At 31.1% G+C, this 18,704-nt stretch overlaps 1 protein-coding gene across 4 annotated transcripts in view; it reads right to left on the bottom strand.

Annotated features, from left to right (window-relative positions):
• Positions 1-18,704, bottom strand: part of Dysc (dyschronic) — a 221,896-nt gene that overhangs the window by 41,929 nt on the left and 161,263 nt on the right. The gene's annotated exons all lie outside the window — the stretch shown is intronic.

The raw sequence follows: 18,704 nt of genomic DNA, 5'->3' as shown, positions 1-18,704 counted from the left end.
ATTAATTTGACAATTGGTCTAGTAGTTTAGGAGTTCAACTGTTTAATTAAACTCAACACAGACAGACCATAGAGAGACATATTTTTCTGGATTTAATTTATTTATTTTAATTCCTGCTGATGAAGGAAAATGTTTACTAATTATATTAGAACATATTTGATAATTTAACACAAAATCTATTTGAATATGTCATGAAAGTAGTTGTTCTTGACGTGAATATGCCACGATAAAATTGTAATCAGTTCGGTAAAGATCTTGAATTAACTTTTCTCTGTTTCGCACCATTTAGCTTAATAGTTGATTTCTTTTTAAAACCTGATCGAAAATCAGGTCAGAAAATTACAATATACTTATTTTGAATATAAAATATACAGCTCTCTACATCGAATTTAGACAAATAATTACACACGCACATTTCCACTTATGTCGCATAATAATGTGAGACAGATATTAAATGGCCACAAATCGTTGTTCAATTACCTTCCCGACCATACGTCGTAACTATACCAGTATGTGGCTTGTCAAATTGAGGTTTATTAACTTCCATTCAACTAGACAAGTTGCATACCAGAGTAATTACGATGTACGTCGTCAAAAGTTTGGAATATCCAACACCGACTTGACGCCGGTTTTTAGCATCACGTTAATTAAATATTCTGACAAAAACAGCTGAGAGCGTAAGCCAAGGAAGCTACTTTCACACTTTCACGGCACCTAGAGTATGGAAAAATAGATCTTCCGTTTCCGTTTGTCTGTGGTCTGTGTCGATTTGTATTAGCCAGATAATCTTCAAAACTACTAGATCGAATGTTCTCAAATTTTATGTTAGGAATATCGTGTAGGTGCTAACACGCTGACAGAAATTTGTCTAATCATTCCTTTTAACAATTTGGTCAAGCTAAATCTTTTCACAGTAAATAGTATTTGTATAACCATACTTGGTAGTCTATGAATCCGTCTTGAGTTTTTACCCAAAGTTACGAAGTGGCAATTTTTTTATGTAGCACTGTTATTTTTTTCTTTCACTGTGATTAGTATTATCTGCATTATTTTTCCTCAGTCTACAACTAATTGCTACTTTTATCTCCACCAAGATTTAATCACGTCATCTTGAAAACCTATTAACGTTTTTTTTATTCGCTGTAACGTGCATGATTATAAGAGAAGTTCTGCATAAGTAAATTTACTTTTCGAGTGTAGGCTAAGGAATTAACGTAGTATCTAATGCATGGCTACTTTTAGGTTTTATTGACATTTCATTATACCTAGAGTACGAAAAAGTAGGTCTACGTTTGGGTCTGTCTGTCGTTTGTGTCGATTTTTATTAGACAGATAATCTTCAAAGTTACTTAAGCGATTGTTGTCAAATTTTGTGAAATATCATGTAGATGGTAAAACGCTAGCAAAAATTTGTCTAATGATGACGTCCCCTCGTCAATTTGAGTAGTTAAGCTTATCGCAATATTGTAAAATTAATAATATACTCTTTGCCAGTGGTTTACGAATCCGTCTTAGTTTTTACACAATTATTTTACAAAAAAAACTTGTGCTATATTTTCCACCTGTTTAATTGCATTTTCCTGGTCTAATCGGGCTGATAGCTAATATTACGAATTGCGCTGCGCCGTGAAGGCTAGAATCACATCCTTACTGTTTCTTTTTTTTTAGCTTGTATTGTCCATATTTTTTACTTATAAGGGTTATCATAAAATAAATAAAATTTTTCAAAATCAAATTTTCTAATTTTTCGAAAAAACTGAATTTGTTCGATTGCATTTCATAGGCGAGGCAACTTCTGTCTAAATAACCTTTGATCAATTTCTTTTTAAATCTAGATAATGAAAGTTTTAGTTTGGGTTGAATCAAAAACGCTTTGTCTCTCCACTTGTATTTAAATGAACGTTACCTTTTTCGGGCTTTAGACAACCTTCATCAATCTTATAGTTGTCCCTTTACTATTGTTACACTAAACAGATTGATGCAGATTAAAGATTAAAATTAAATTTAAAATTACTGACCTCCAATTGGGGTGGTTACTCATGAAAAATTAAAACTTTTTTGGTGAACGGGTAATCGCATGGCAGTCTCAAGATGTCTTGAGTGTGTTTTTAACGTAATAATAGTGAGTCTGGAAAAAATAGTAAAAAAATCTTTCTCACATTTTAGTGGAGTTATAATGATTTTAAACTTGGTTCTTTTGTTACGATTAACAACTAAACAACTCATTCAATATCACAATAATAATATGTCATTTGCCTTATCTTAGCAAGTACTAACACCGCCCACCCACCCTCTCTTTTCTTAGAACGTATCCCATTAATCAAAATCAGTTTTATCGTACCAGGTCCTAACCTCGCCCACCCACCCTCTCTTTTTTTAGAACGTATCTCATTAGTCAAAATCACCCTTATGTTAGCAGCTACTAGCCCCACCCACCCACCTTCTCTTTTCTTAGAGGGTATGTCATTTTCTAAAATCAGTTTTATCTTAGCAAGCATTGCTGACTAACTTTTACAAAAATCATAAAGAATTTTTTTATAATTTTTTGGGACTGCCGAAACCCCCGTACATTACGTACTAAAGAGTTAATCCGCCATTTTCAAGACACCCGGTATAGCACAGGCCGTCTGATGAAGGGTTTTCTAAGGCGTGAAACTGGTTAATCGCACAATAGTATTTAATTGGAATTAAATTAATTCATCTATTACAATCATTTACGTCATGCTGCAACTGTGTATTACGCCATATGATTATGTTATAAGTGTTATTTTTTATGCATATTTATTAATTGTATTAATTATAATGTGATACACTCAGTGAACGTAAATTCTTGAATACAGAAACTGCAGACATATTATTCAACACTACCCTTTAGGATTTTTAATTGGAATAAAATATTATAGTCATTATTAAAATCAGACAATTTGTTTACAAAAGTAAACAATGTCGAATGGATGTCACAAAAATAAAAAAATGTACCAATATGTTATAAAAATTACATTGTATTATGATCATGAACCTTGTGTTCTTAGAATACGTAATAAATAGAACCTTGAAATAATTTTAGACATTGAAATTAGGCTACTGTCAGTGCAGCAATCTACTAATTTAGTATTAATAAACATAAAAAATATATTTTATCGAAAATGTTCTAACTATTTTAACGGTGTTACACTTATGAACTTACGGAATAATGATACTGTACTCCTAGATGCAGAACATTTTGCACAAAAAATCACTAGGTATATTCTGTAAATTTTATGAACGTTTTGCATACTTTGAGCGGTTCTGAATTTGCATATTATTAATCTCAGTTCTTAAACAATATAGCTACATAGTATCCAACTTTATCAGTAAGTGGGTTCAGGCCAAGTTTCACCGACAACTATTAACTTTAACGAACAAAGTAGTAGTAAAAACCATTATCTCAACAATTACTTCCACAACAAATAATAATAAAATGAAGCCGGCTGCCAGTTATTTTCTTAGAGGTTTCTCGCTTGCGGTTTGTCTTTGATGCCTCAGGTTCAAGTTTTTCTAGATTTTCTTCTTGTTGCCGCTATTGGTGATCATTAACTTTCTGGGCCATCTTTTTCTGATATTCTCGTCAAGAATTCGTAGGTTAGTTACTTTAGTTCAATATTATTTACTATTATATATTAAAGTTAGGATATTTGTTGGTAATAATTATTGTTTCTTGAATATTTAAAAAAATAGCATTTAAAATTAAATTGCCAAGGAGTTTTTGCGGTTTGACATTTACTAGAATGGTGACACACAAGAACTTCCATACTTGTCGTTTCAAAATTAAGATGGAAAACAAACTTTGTATATTTTTAGACATCGTCCAAAATCCAAAAAGATTGAAAAATGTGTAGGATACAAAATATTGTCAACAAGTATCTACCTACATCTGTGAATTTAAAACATTTACAGTAGCTACTTACTGAAATGGAACTGATGATACACTTTTCACGAACCGATACAACCAAAACAGAAATTTAGTCTTTGATTTCCATCGAAATTATAAAATTTCAATAACTTTTAAACACAAAAGGCTCGATGATTAATAGTGGGTTTCATTGAAGCGTTTGACGGATCACCCACCGAGTTCATAAATGAGATAGATTACCAATTGCTGCATCAGTCTGTGACTTACCGCTTATAATAACCGTATACCATCTCGGATACAGCTCGCGGTCAATTCTTCGGGGTCACACAGGTGTTTTTATAGTGCCTATTAATTACTTAGGTGTGCCTCCGTCAAATTCGAACAACGCAAATTGTGAAATTAGCGTTCACGGATCTGACGCTATCGATATCTCGAGTATGTGTATCGCACGAAGCAAAAGAAGTAGTGCACTAGTATCACCCTAGGCTGTTGATAAATCACCGAAGCCGTCAATTTAACCAGTCGTCACGTTGTCGGAAATCGTTATAACAGGCATCCCGAGCGTTTTAACGGCCGCTGATGAAGGCTTTAAGATGCTGAAGTACCGTTGCGGTCACCACCGTAACAGTATGTAATTCATCTGCACCTTTAACCCCAGTTTGCGATTTTCTAACGTCTCAATATTACACGGTTGTCGCTATGAATGTAATGGATTATTGGAATTCGTGTTTGTAAATGAATAATGATGATAATTTAATTCGTGTGTAACTATTCTTTTGTCACTTTGACGGCGGTTGAAGCTAGCACAAATTTTAGAAATGATAAGTAAATGTTTGTGTATTGAAGCATTGACGTTATCACGAATGTGGGTAGTGTGGGTATTATCTGAGACAAAGCCCAGGCAAACAACCTAGGAACGATAAAAAACGAATTCAATGACGAAGTGCTCATTAAAATTCGTCTGAAATCGAGGTTTACAATACTGATGTTTAAATTTTGTCCGACAAAAAAAGTCGCTAATGCCAATAACTTTTAAAATCTTTTCCCATTCTGAAAAGTATTTCGTTGAAACATCCTGTACATGTGATATGATATAAAGCCACTTAAGGTTCGTCCAAATCCCTGATGGAGTATCGAGCGCTGTAATTTTATTTTCGCTTTTAAAAGAACCTCTTTAAATCTATTATGCTTAAAAGGAATCAATATCTGTAATAAGTAATTGGACGAAGGACACGTATACGCGGTATAATGATGGAACATCACTGATTTTGTCTGAACTATGAAAAAACTATTTTAACGAAGTCCTCGAAAACTCATTTATATCTTTATTTTTATTATACAGACTGTACCATTTAAGTTAAACACCAAAGTTACATATTTAAATTTCTTATAATAATTATTATTTAAGTGTTCTGCGCACGTTATTTTTGTACCTATTCAAATTTTCTTGCCCTTTGAACTTAAAGATATAAATAGACCATAAACGACAGTGTACCAGCAACAGGTAAGATTCCATGCCAAGATGTCAATAGGCGCTTGGTTATCGATATCACATTAATTATGTTACTGGAAATAGAAAAAAAGTTGTAGGGTTCTTTGAGTAGTAGGTATATAATAAAGTTATTTTCGTTTGTAGGAAGTGTTTTTGACGCATAGCACAATTTGTTTTTTAAAATAAAATAACTTGTGTATTATTTTCACGTATTCTGGTAACCCTCTTCCTGAGTTTTATACCATAGCTTATTTTTTGAAAAACCGATGCGGCGTTGTCACGTTATTCTAATTTTTTTAAATTTTTTAGCAATCCAAGGGTTCGCAAAAAATCGCAATAACGTTATTTTTAAGATCTGTGTTGCAATATTTTATGGAAAGATAAACAAATTTACGCGCTTTGTTATAGTATCAAATAAATACATTTTAATATACAGTGTTTATAAAAAAATTAAACTTTATAATTTTCGAGTAGCGATACTTTACTATACAAACAATATAATTTTTTTATAAACCTTCTGTATATTAACATTCAGTTGTATTTATACTACAATAAAGCCCGTATTTTTTATTTACCTCTCCACAAAATATTATGACAAAGATTTTGGACATCGAAAAAAGTCAATCAGAAAAAAATATATGGGGTATTCGATCTGAAAATGTATATTTGAAAATAACTTTAGTATGTGGTCTACAAAGAAATGTACAACTTTAGTTTTAAACTTTTTTTTTAATTTCTAATATTTAATGAAATATCAAGGGGCGCGTGCTTAGTGACTCAACCTGTATATGTATAGTAAAAATTGGTCTAAGGTTATTTAGGCACAACTTCCGTCGATCAAATCCAGCTTCTTCGAAAAATTATAAAATTTTGTGAAATTTCATTTTTTATGATAACCCGTACAAATTAAAAAATATGTAGCCAATTTCAGTCAAAATATAAGAAAACAGTGGGCCTTGGAGGGACCGGATTCGCGACCTTCTAACCACTGTGATATTCGGACGAGCTCTTATATTAATATAAAATGTTCTTGTACAATTTGGATTTTTTTCCAAAAATCTAGATGCTTAGGGTAAAAATTCAAAGCACATTCATAAACCACAAGTATTTTATAAAATTTAAGTAGAATTTACCATGTTGATATGACGTGATCAAATTGTTGGTATGGATGGTTAACCAAAATCTGGTTAGCGTCTACGATTTATACGATATTCCTAACATATATGTAAAATTTGGTAAGAATCGGGTTCGGCAGTCTCGGAGATTATCAACACAGACGACAAGACAGACGGAAACGTGAGACCTATTTTTTCGTATTCATCGGATAGATTTCGTTCCAATACTTCCTTAGCTTACTTTTGGGAAGTAAAAAGATACAAATTGTGAGAAAAAAAGAAAAAAAAGTTATACAGGATGTTCCAACAATAACGCATGAACTCGATGGTACGTTGTTAAGACGACTTCTAAGAACTCAAACAAAAAATTAAACCTCAAAGTTAAGAATTAACTTGGCAATTGTGATTTGTCTTAATGAACTGCATGTTTAATTATTAATAATTTAATAACAATTTTCTGGAATACGATCCATAACGTAATTTTTTATTGTTGATTTTGACAATTTTGATTGGATTTTATATTGTCAATTAAATTCTTATTATAACATATCAGAATAATTACAAGATTAATTCTTCAATTTTGAAGTTTAATATTTTCAAAAATTTGGTTCAGGAATTTTTTAACCATTTTTTGACAGTTCTTCAGAGACTTCTTTAGAGACTTCTTACCATTAAGTTAATGCATCATTTTTGGAACCCCTGTATAAAGAAAAATTTGATGAATTTGTCGAAATTTATTTCTCAATCACCTCCATGCTAAGATAACACTAATTTTGGCAAATAACATACCCTCTAAGAAAATCGGGGGCGGGTGGGCGGGGCTAGTACTTGCTTAAGTAAGACTGAACACTGGAATGAAAAAGGGGTCGGTGGACGGGGCTACTGCTTGCTTATAAAACTCTTTAGAAAAAAAGCTAAATTCCGCCCCACCCACCACTTTTCTCTATTTCACTCACTTATTTTATTTTCTGTAAAGTGGGATTTGAATTCTATTTTGACAAGTGGTAGAAGCTAAGATTGAAAACAAAGTAAAAAGTGGTGACTCCCACCCACTCCTATTGCGTTTTGATGATTCATGCTTAATGGTTCTAAAGAAAGAATTTCACGAGTTTTCAATTTTTTCTTATTTTGACAAAGTTCAAGGCGTACACAAATCGGTTTCAGAGGTAGTTTTGAAATTTTACTAAATTCTTTTTTAAAAAATTTGTTCCTTTTTTCGAGGATAGAGTTTCTGACGAGACTGGCGATTTTTACTTAATTGGAGTTCAATTTGTCCTGACTTTATTTTAAGTAAAGACTATGACTATTTGACGTCCAACCGATGACAGTGGCCCACTTTTTGAGTACAAAATTTTGTAATTTTACGGGTACCTCGGAAGTATTTAATGTACAAAACATCGATTTTTGTATTTTCACTTCCTGAGAGAATGCTGTAATATGATGATTTTGAAGATTGTTTGGTTCCCCTTTCCGTTTGTTTGTTCCTCGAGTATGATTTGAAGCGTATTTCTTCTGTGTTTCAAAACACTTCCAATGGTGCCCAAAAATGTTAACCATAACTTGCACTGCACTTTAAGATTTAATAATAGATCTTTTTACATGTATTTGTAAATGTAACATACAAGTACTCGAAAACTGATCAGAGTTAAACGGCCTGTAGTAAAAAAATAGTATTTAAATTTAACCATAAAAGGTCCACAACTCTTCAGACCCCAACTATCTAATTATACCACTTTTACCAACAGTTACAAAACCATGCATTCATTCATCTTTTCGAGAAGCAATTTTATTCTTAGAATTTCTTTTGTTTTTAATCCCAGACATTTAACCTCCGCTAATGAAGACCGACGTAGAAGTACCGTTGCGGTCACCACCGCAGTATTATGTAATTCATTTGCACCTTTAACCCCAGTTTACGCTTTTCTAATGCCTCAATATCACACGTTTGTCGTCGTGAATTAACTGTTTTAATTAATAAAATTTATACTTCGATGTCGACAGTACCGTTAGAGGTTTTTCCTGCGAAATATTAATCTTTGACTCACATTCATACTTTACAAAGCGGCCGCAATCGTTTCAAAGTGTGTTGTAAGTTGTAAGGATCTTATATCGACATTGTTTTTGTCCTGTAACGCTTCGACGCACACTTCATTTACTCTCGAGGTATTATTATCTCACTTCTATAATGTTGTGAGGTTTTTGTCACGAGATAGTTAGGCAGGAAGTCATTCAATAAAGAGCATGTTTTGAGCTATTTTTAGTTTTTGTTTGAGAAAACGTAAAACGAATAGAAAGCACATGGAACAATGATTATGTAAATGTGCCTTTATTTTGCTCTTGATTTCCTAGGCAATAATTACGCTAACTACTTAATTAGAATGCTGCCTCAAGTTCTGAGGGATTGCCAAAGTATTTGAAGTCAACAAAAAATGAAAATAAAAATTAAGCAATAATCATACTTTCAGTTAAAATGTAGTTGCGTGTTTTGTTCTACTCTAAAACACCTGCATTCCCCACATATTATGTTTTAAAAATAATGCAGCGATTGTAACTAAACGAAATTATTTCAGCAGCAATTAATAAATAATTCTTTCAATGTTAAAGCAGTTTATATCGTGTTACAGACACGGAGACTTGAGTGAAAGCGGCCTTTACCTGTATGTCGTATTATGTTCAAGTATGTGAAATTGCAATGAAACTTGAAAATTAGTTTATTCAAAGTAAAACATTTGATGGAGGACACGATTAGACCTAAACAACTCCATAGTAACTCGCAGCAGTTGTTAGTTTGCTTTAATTGCTCTTTGTGTGCAAAATAAGCTCAAACAAATTTTGGAGAAAACTTGTTTCATGCAGACGAATGTTACATGATGCTGAAGTACGATTTTAATCATATTTGAAAACGTTTTTCTGCCAGAAATAAGGGCTATTTTATTGCTGTTTTGTAAATAATGATTGGATGGTCGGTTTTAGGCTGTTTGTCAAGTTTGATTTTTAACGAATTAATTTCGGAATTATTGCTTGTTCCAAATACACGCTTGAATGTGTACAACATTAATTGCTGTTACTTGTTGCACCTGACATTTGTATAACCTTGCAACTGATTTTTTGCAATAGCGGGGTTAAACACGATTCTGACAATATTTGTTTTCCATCAACCTAAATATGGTTTTCAGTAATTCCGTAGGGAACTAAATTAAACTAAGCAAACACTGCTGATGTGTTATATTGCGTTTAAATTTTTGTGATATGATGTTACGGATTAACAGAGATATTAGTTACAGTATTTTCGAAAATTGTAGAAGTTACTAGTGAAAAATATGAAATGAAACTCCTGAACATTGAAATGTGAAAATGATCATTATTATTGAACTCAACCAAGATATTTTTTTCAGTATAACATTATTATTATAAAACATTCGTTTGAATAATAAGTAGCACCTATTTTTAAACAAACTTATTATCAATAATTTTAAGAATTTTTAGGTTAGATTGTTAGATTTATTGTTAGTTGCCAACTTAGAAATTCGATTTCCTAAATAATTAAATTATGTGTTAGAGTGAAAATTTAAGTTTTATTAATAATTTTACACATCTAAATATTGCATAAGTGATCATTTTTACTTCCCGAGCGTAAGCGAACAGTGCTTACAGAAAAGCTTTTATTCTGGAGATAATAATGGTCCTTTAGTAATAAGTTAATAAACACCAGATTCGTTTGTCTGAAGTGTCTTTTTACCGCCATTTTATCTGTACAGGCAAGTGGTACAAACGAAGTAATAAATGTTTTTGCTCTTTGTTATTGCACAAAGAATACCAAGCTCGACCAACTAAATAAAATATGGAGAGTTAAAATCCGGCTTGTTCTCCAGTGCTCATCACATCGATAACAGTTAGTTACGTTCCAAGTAGGACAAAAGTATTATTACAATAGTTAGAGTGCAAAGTTTGTTCACTCGTCTAATCGCACGAGTATGATAATAATGCTTTAACCAGCGTGTGAAGTACAAAATTTTATCTATGACTTTAAAATTAATTTAAATAAATAAAAGAACCGTTACTTGTGTAAAACGGTGGGTACGTAATCTGACATATCCTGTCTATAAATAAAGAGGTAATTCAATATTATCTCACGTTCAAAATTTCTTCAAAATAGGAGCAATGTTCTGACTTTGACTACGTGAACGCTAACCAAAGAAATGTAATTTTGTACAATTTATGGGCCACTTCAGTTTATAATTATAAAATGCCATGACAAGAATTTTCTGTTCGGTATTCTTTAACATATTACATAGTATCATCGCAAAACTATTTTCGACTAATTGGCTTGAATCAACCGTTAATTGAGAGCCGCCAGTGAAAAAATGATTCATTATTTCCGTAAACAAAAAACTTCCTCGTCAATTAAGAGCATAAATCGTGATTCATCAGCTCATTATACCGGAAAACTCCAGCGTAAAAAATAGAACGAGATCGTGCTAAGAAGTTAAGCTATATAGGTACCGTGAAAAGCCTCTTTGTTTGATTTTTAATTTAGCTATCCTAGTGAACTAGTCAGTCATGACGGAACGTATACCGTTATTCTGTCTGTAGAAAGTTTAAACGAAGTTAATTAGGTTGTGTTTAACTTGGTTCTTAGACCCTCACTGAAATTTCAAGATCACTCTGCAGTTGAAAGGTTAGTTACGTGCATCATCGCTTTGCCTTTATTTCGTTAGCTCCAAATTAATTAGCAGAAACGGGCTTTGCAAACTGTGAAGTTTTAAAACCATCAATCAAAGACGCACAATGCTACGAATTAATTCCACTGATAATAACCGCAATTATTATTTACGTTAAACTACTGAAATTATGTTATCAAATCGGCGTAGTGGCAATTAATTATGTGGTTAGTCAGGACTGTTAAACTTTTGAACACGTGTGTTGAGCACGTAATAGGGTCACCACTACAATGTCACTGTGGCTTTTAAAAACTGTTTGAGATTAATTTTGGTTCCCATAATAGGCAGATTTTTTTAACCGTGGTTACATCACCATCAAACTGATTAAATATCAACTTACGAATAGAAATATTGCAATTTTGTAAGTGCCATCGATGCAATGTCCTAAATTAAGTCGTGAAACTAAAAAAATTGCATTTACAGAATTTCAATATTTCTGCCCGTTCTCATGAGTTTTCTCTGGAAGACCTGTATATAATGCAATATATATTAATCGTAATCACATTGTTATAGCGTTCTACATTTGAGATCCCCGATTTCAATAATTCCATAAAATAAATCGCGAACCCAATAAAAGCCCATGTTTGTTTTAATTTTATTGTTTGATTTATTGTTTATTTTAATTCATTAAAAGCATAAATCACCGATTTTACAGACTAAATTTATCGATTTTTAATTAGTCTTTCCGTCGCCACAATTTGAATTTGTCACATAGTAACACCAATCAGATTGCTTGTAATCTAGCATCAGAAATAAATTGTCAAATTTATTTTACAATAATTCATATGCGTAAAATTGAAAAGAATATACAACTAAACCATAAATAAAAGAGGATATATTTCTATATATTTCAAGTGCGATTTTATCAACAAAATTTTAAGACGTCATCAATTTTTTGTAAAAAAAAAGAAAATTTTGTTTCGTTTTGTTTTAGCCTCTTACTAAGCTTTCTAATTATATTTTATTTTTATAATTTCGATGAGAGGTTGTCATGTTTTCCATTTTTTTTATTTCTTTTAAGAAAGCAAGAGTTCACAACAAATTCGCAATAGGGTTATTTTTAAAAAATATCTTCCAATATTTTGTGGGAAGATAAACTAACCTACGTGTTTTACTGTGGCATGAATAAGATTGAGTCTTAATGTACAGCGTGTTTATGAAAAAATCTAAATTGTATAATTTTCAAATATCGATATTTCCTCCTCTTCTTCTTCTTCTTCTTCTTCTTCTAACTTCTATCTAGCCTGTACCTTCCAAATTCTTTAGCTGGTCTTCCTCTGGAATTTTTTCTACTAGCTACTCTTACAATTCTACCTTCTCCTATTCTTCTGCGTCTTATTCGTGTCGATTCATTTATCAGTTATACTTCCAGCTGGTCTCCAATATCTTCGAAACGTATTCGATCCCATATGGTTTTATTAATTATTATTCTTGTTAACTATTTTCTATGTACAATATGAAATTCGGATTGTCTGCGTACACAAGATAGCTCGTGCATAATTTTAACTGCGAATTAAATTGCAAAAAATAATTAAAAAGTTATAGTAAAACTATGGTCATTTTTCAAAAATAGGGAGGTTGTAGAATTTTTAAATTTGCCAAGTTATTAAAACTACTTTATACCATCGTTCATGTTTTTAACAAGAAAATCACTTGATTACCATGAAAATGCCACTATTACGTATTTCTTCAGTAAAGTCTAAAAATTTAACAAACGCTACCAAGGCGTTACAACAAGAATTGCTTTCTAGTAATTACTCTCAGTAGAAAATAATTCTGATCCTTCACAAAATTCTAAGATTACGATTCTCTAATAGCTCTATTTTAAAGAATTCACCAAGCTCTCTATTATTTTTTGCATGTAATTCTCTGAATAAAGTTGATATGTAGTTTCAGCAATTTTCACTCTTTTAGAGACAAACCAACACAGCAAAAGAAAAAGAGTACAAAACAATGTAAAATACACTAATCAAATGCCCAGTGTTTTAGTTGGACAAAACTGAAATGTCGATATTTGAAAAGTGTTATTTTTTGTGAACACTCTGTTTATTAATATTGAATTAAATTACTGCCACAGCAGAGCGCGTAGCTTTGTTTATCTCTCCAAAAAATATTGCAACACAGATGCTAAAGATAAGACTCTTGCGATTTTTTTTGTAAACCCTTGCGTTGCTAAAATATTTAATAAAAATTGGAATAACGTGAAAACTTATTCACAGAACTTCAAAAATGAACTTTTAGATACAGGGTGAAGAAAAAAAAAGCTGGAAAAAAAAATGGTAAAAAATCACTGCCCCAAACTTTTGAAAATATGAAACGTCAACGTTGAAGACTTAACTTCGTAATTTTGTTTTATTTTAATGAACTGCATTGTCTAAGAGACAGTTAAATCATTATTTGTTAATAATTTAATAATAATTTGCTAGAATACGATCTAAAACGTCATTTTTTATTGTTGACAGATGTTATTTTTGGCAATTTTTAATCGGAATTTTCGATTATCAATTAAATTTGCATCAGAATTACGAAGTTAATTCTTCAGCTTTGGAGTTTAATATTTTCAAAAGTTTGGTTGAAAGGTCTTTTAACCTCTTTTTTAAGTTTTCTCATAGTCTTCTTAACAACGTACTGTCGAGGATATACGTCATTTTTTCATCACGCTGTATATAGAAGTTGTGTATTACTGAAAAATGAAACACTCTCTATATTATCCAATCAGTCTTTTCGACGTAAAAGTAGACATTGATAGTTTTTCTTCAAAAATAAACTGTGATATACAGGATGATGAAAAAATGACGTATATGGTCGATGGCATTTTTTTCGGATTCTTCAGAGCCTTCTTAACAACGTACCCTCGAGCATATACCTCATATTTTCATCATGCTGTATAGGGTATTGTATTCAAAAAAACTAAGTTGTATGTAACTTCTGAAAAACGAAACACTCTGTATTTTATCCAATCAATGTTTTCGACCTAAAAATAGGCACTGATATTTTTTATTCATGTTGGACAAACTGATTCGACGGTTTTAGAAGTTTTTTGTCTATTAGAAGTCTGACTTAATTATCCCTACATTTACTTCGAGCTACTTTTCCAGTTTCCAATTTCATTTATCTGATACACTTTTTAATCAAGTAAACAAATATTTAATTTTAATAAGTTCAGTTACTTTCAACAGAAACTGCCAAAATTGCCCTACTGAAGGTGAAAATGCTAGCAATATTGTTTATGTTTCTGATATATTTCCTAATCTTACATTTAATACAAATTTTGATTTATCTGTACCGACTATCAATATACTTACTAAATTTTCATGACCAACCCTACGTCTACTTTTTCTTCTATTTCTAATAACAATTAATGAGATATCAAAGAAAGCGCGTTTCGTGACTCACCCTGTATATAAAAATTAGAAAATTAAACCAATATGTTATTGATAAAATTTTATAATGACTTGTTTATAAACCAGTAATCGTCAATGCGAAAATTACTTATGGAATAAATTCAGTAATTTCGTATTTTTTAATTGCTAATTACGCTTTTTTTAAGTTTCTTCTCTTGTTCATTTGGCATGGTTTTTAATGAAATGCTGTATTTTTTGTTTTAATTTTGGAGAGTACTCTTAATGGTCTTTAACAACAAATTCTACATGATTTTTTTGATTATATCCAACCTAACTTTTTTTAAAATTATCTAATCTGTACCATTTGATTGGAGCGTAAAAATATAATAATCTCAAGTACTCTGCCTACAAATTAGAATTCTATTTTTAAAAAATCATATGACGTCATAGTTTGAAACAGAATGACATTACAAATTTTGAAATTAGTCAATTTATTCCACACTGTATAAATTTCAGCAGTGTCATAGTTAAAACAACCTTGTGTTCAGAAAATTTAGGTAGATAGTATTAATTTTTCTAGCCACTCACTGTAATTCCAAAAAATAAAACTATCATTAAAACACAAACAGCACCTGCATAACATAATATGACTTTCTATAAACCGTAGATTACTAAAATGAGAAAAATGGAAATCGATTTCGCGTTTTAACCTTTCGGTCCCAAAATTTAATCCGGATTTGAAAATAATCCGGAGCGAGCGACCATTGTGGGTACTCCGATTAAGATATTTACGTCATTGAGATTAATAATACTCATAACCTGTCTCCGTGTCCTAGAAAGCGCAAAACGTCATGCTGCACTCAAATAAACGACTTGGGAAAAACACGTTATTTTTTATTGTGTCCTTTAAAAGTGCTTTAACCTTTGACTTTATTTACTTAAGAGGTTTTTTATAGGTGCTCCAGTCGGAAACCATCATGGAGTCGTGGCTAGTAGACGTGAAAAGGGTTCGCATCCCTCGTCCAAAATTTGGCAGCGGTTCTCGTTGCTCTTACCCAATCGAACCCCCCAAAGATTACATCTACGACGACTGTCGACAGGACGATTTAAAAATGCGAGCCGCCCTTCAGAACACGAATCTGGCTAAAGCGACGGAGGAACTGCGACGAGCTCTTCAGGAAAAACTTTAATTTTATACATGCAATTTTTACTTCAATTATCTTAATAGTAGGTACACGCAGCCAATTTACATTGCAAATGAAAGTTGTAATAAGCATTTACCTTGCTTCCGCGCGCAATATTTCCGCACGAATTTTGAATTTCAACGACTTAATGAGGAATGTACATGATTATGGGGTGTTGGGGTAAAATTTGACGATTTAATTAAGCAGTTGCAATGATTACCAAGATTTCATTTTGAAAACGTAATTTAAATTTATTACAAATTACAACATGGGGTATTTTGATTTAACGAAGTTTATTTAACTACGCTGTGGTACATAGTTAAACAAAGGATAACAATAAACAAGCACTGTTTATGTTTATGTCAGTTCATTAGCGGCATTTTTCTAAAGCCGTAAAGTCATATTTCATTGTGATAGTACATAGTAAACAGAAATAATGTCGCTTCAGACTTTTACATAACGTACCTATCACTTTTATAATTGTATACGGAATGTTTGAACAAACAGTTAGTATGGTAATCATAATAACTTTTGTCTCGAGGAAAACGCAGCAGCTGTTCTGTTTCATCATTTTAAATTGAAAAATAAATATATTTTGTGTTTACTATATATGAAAGAACCTTCAAATATTCAAGGCTACTAACTGAAACGAAGACTACTTCAAAAATCGTGGACGATGAGTATTTGACATTTCACATGTAAGTTTAACATTTTTTTTTTTTTAGACTCTTTTTATATTTTGAATTTAGAATCATCTGGATTATGCGTAATCTTATGGTTTTAAAATCCCGTTCGTCATTACAAAAAGGCAATAAAAGATTCTGAAGATTTTTCGCAACAATAAGTGATATTGTAATTTATATGGATAACTTAAAAAAGTAAAAATCATTTAAAAAATATACGCGACGTCCAAACATATTTGTTTGCATAGATGGCTTTATAATTTTTACTGGAATATTGTTTACAATTTCCATTTGTTTGTGACATTTACAAAGGTAAACAAACTTTTTAATGTACTGATTTTTAACATAAACTCGTATAGTTGTTGTTTGTGTAGGCAACCAGCAATACATATAATTTTGACGGACAATAATTCTGATAAATTTTATATTTTTGAATAAATGGTATAGATGCAAATTACAAAAACGAAAAATACTGTGCGAACCATACTGACCTTTCACACCTCATACCTAATATAAAATTTTCTTTTAAAATTTTATCTTAAAGTAATATTGTTTTATGCTTGGATGCAAAATATGCGAATTTGACAGAAAAAAATCAAAAATATTGTTTTCTGAATAATAAATAAAATATTCTTTCATTGTATTAGAATTAGAGTTAGAGACGTCAAATTCTAAAAATAGGGAAACAGATAAAACTTTTTCACTGGAACTATTAAAATTTCTAATTATCGGTATTTTCCAGTATTGAAAAGGTAGGTAGTAACACCAAATTCCAATTAAATAACAGCAAATTCCAATGCAATTCACTTTATCGGAAAAATTAAGGTTTATTTTCATTGTAAATTTTGTTCACAATTTTTCAAATGTAATTTTTTTATGAATTTTATTTTCGTGTCAAACGTAAGATGTTTCAGTAATTCCCCAAGTTGTCATTGTTAAAGTTTTCTCAAATTTCTTCAGTATAACTGACTTAAGAAATTATTCTTTCATCCCGTATTAGAATTAAAGTTAAAAACGTCAAAAATTTATTTTAAAAATTAGGAAACACGTAAAACTTTTTGAATGGAAGCAGTTTTTGACTTCGCATTTTTTTATTATATTTTCGTCTCAAGAATGTTAAAAGAATTGTTTCTAATAAACAATTTCTTCAAATCAAAGTGAATTTTACCATTACTATCTAAGTCCGACTTGTAACAGTCATTAGACAAATCTAATTTTGGTTATAAGAATATTAATTTAAATTTAGATTTGTGCTATTAATTTACATTTATAGAGATTTTGTTTTTTAACTTAGCTTTCTGAAAAACTTTTTTTTTGTTTAGGCTTTAATTTCCAGTCATGTCACTAAGTTACGGAAATTTATAATCATGGTGCATGTGTTCTAATATCAGAATTTTGGGATTGTCTGTTTAACACACTTTTTGTTAAAATGGTATTATATGATCGATGCAAATGTTTGTGTTGGCAATTCTGAATTATTGGAGCCATGCTTGTATGTCACTTAAATATATCTAACAAACGTGTTGATTGGCTGAGACGATGTCAGCTCCTGACTTGGTGCTATAAATGTCAAATTGACAATCAGGTATGCCATCATAAAATTTTAAATATGTTGCCAACTGACAACAAAATTGCTTAGTCACTCCGTATTTCGAAAATTACTAGTGTAATTTCACCACTAGTGACTTGGTTATAATTTTATAATTTGGAAAAACCACTTGAAATCCTATGAAAAATGCCCCAACGTTAAAAGCTCACTTAACAAAAATTATTTTTGTCTCAAATATATTAAATTTGTTCCGCATAATTTGAATACTGCGTAATAAAATTATAGACTCAGTTGAGAACTCAATATCTCGAAGCTTTTACTGCAGAATGAAATAAAATTAATTAATGTAGACCTAGTTTCCTCTTTAGTAAGATATAATTATTCCTTTAAGGTACAAATATAAGCCTTCGAGAATATTGTTTTAAAATTTGAGGATCCTTTCAGAATCGTATATACAAATAAATTAAGAAATCGAAAATAACATAAAGTCTCTTTGAATTGTTACTGACTGTGTTTTAACTTCATACTTTTTGCCCTAGTTGCAATTAATTAGGTAACGTTTATAAATTAGGCACAACTAATCCTAAATAATGACAAAACAAGTTAAAATGACATAATAAAGCTCAATTAGTTCTTTGTCTTCATTCATCTTCTATATCCTTTAATGTCGAGGCGATGCTGTCACGTCAAATTACATTATTTCAGATTCTTCAGGTTCCTTCAA

Source organism: Zophobas morio, unplaced genomic scaffold (assembly GCF_036711695.1).
Source record: "Zophobas morio isolate AGI-343-1 ecotype UQ-CSIRO unplaced genomic scaffold, CSIRO_AGI_Zmor_V1 ptg000005l, whole genome shotgun sequence".
Classification (NCBI taxonomy): domain Eukaryota; kingdom Metazoa; phylum Arthropoda; class Insecta; order Coleoptera; family Tenebrionidae; genus Zophobas; species Zophobas morio.
This window is presented reverse-complemented; position numbering and strand designations above follow the sequence as displayed.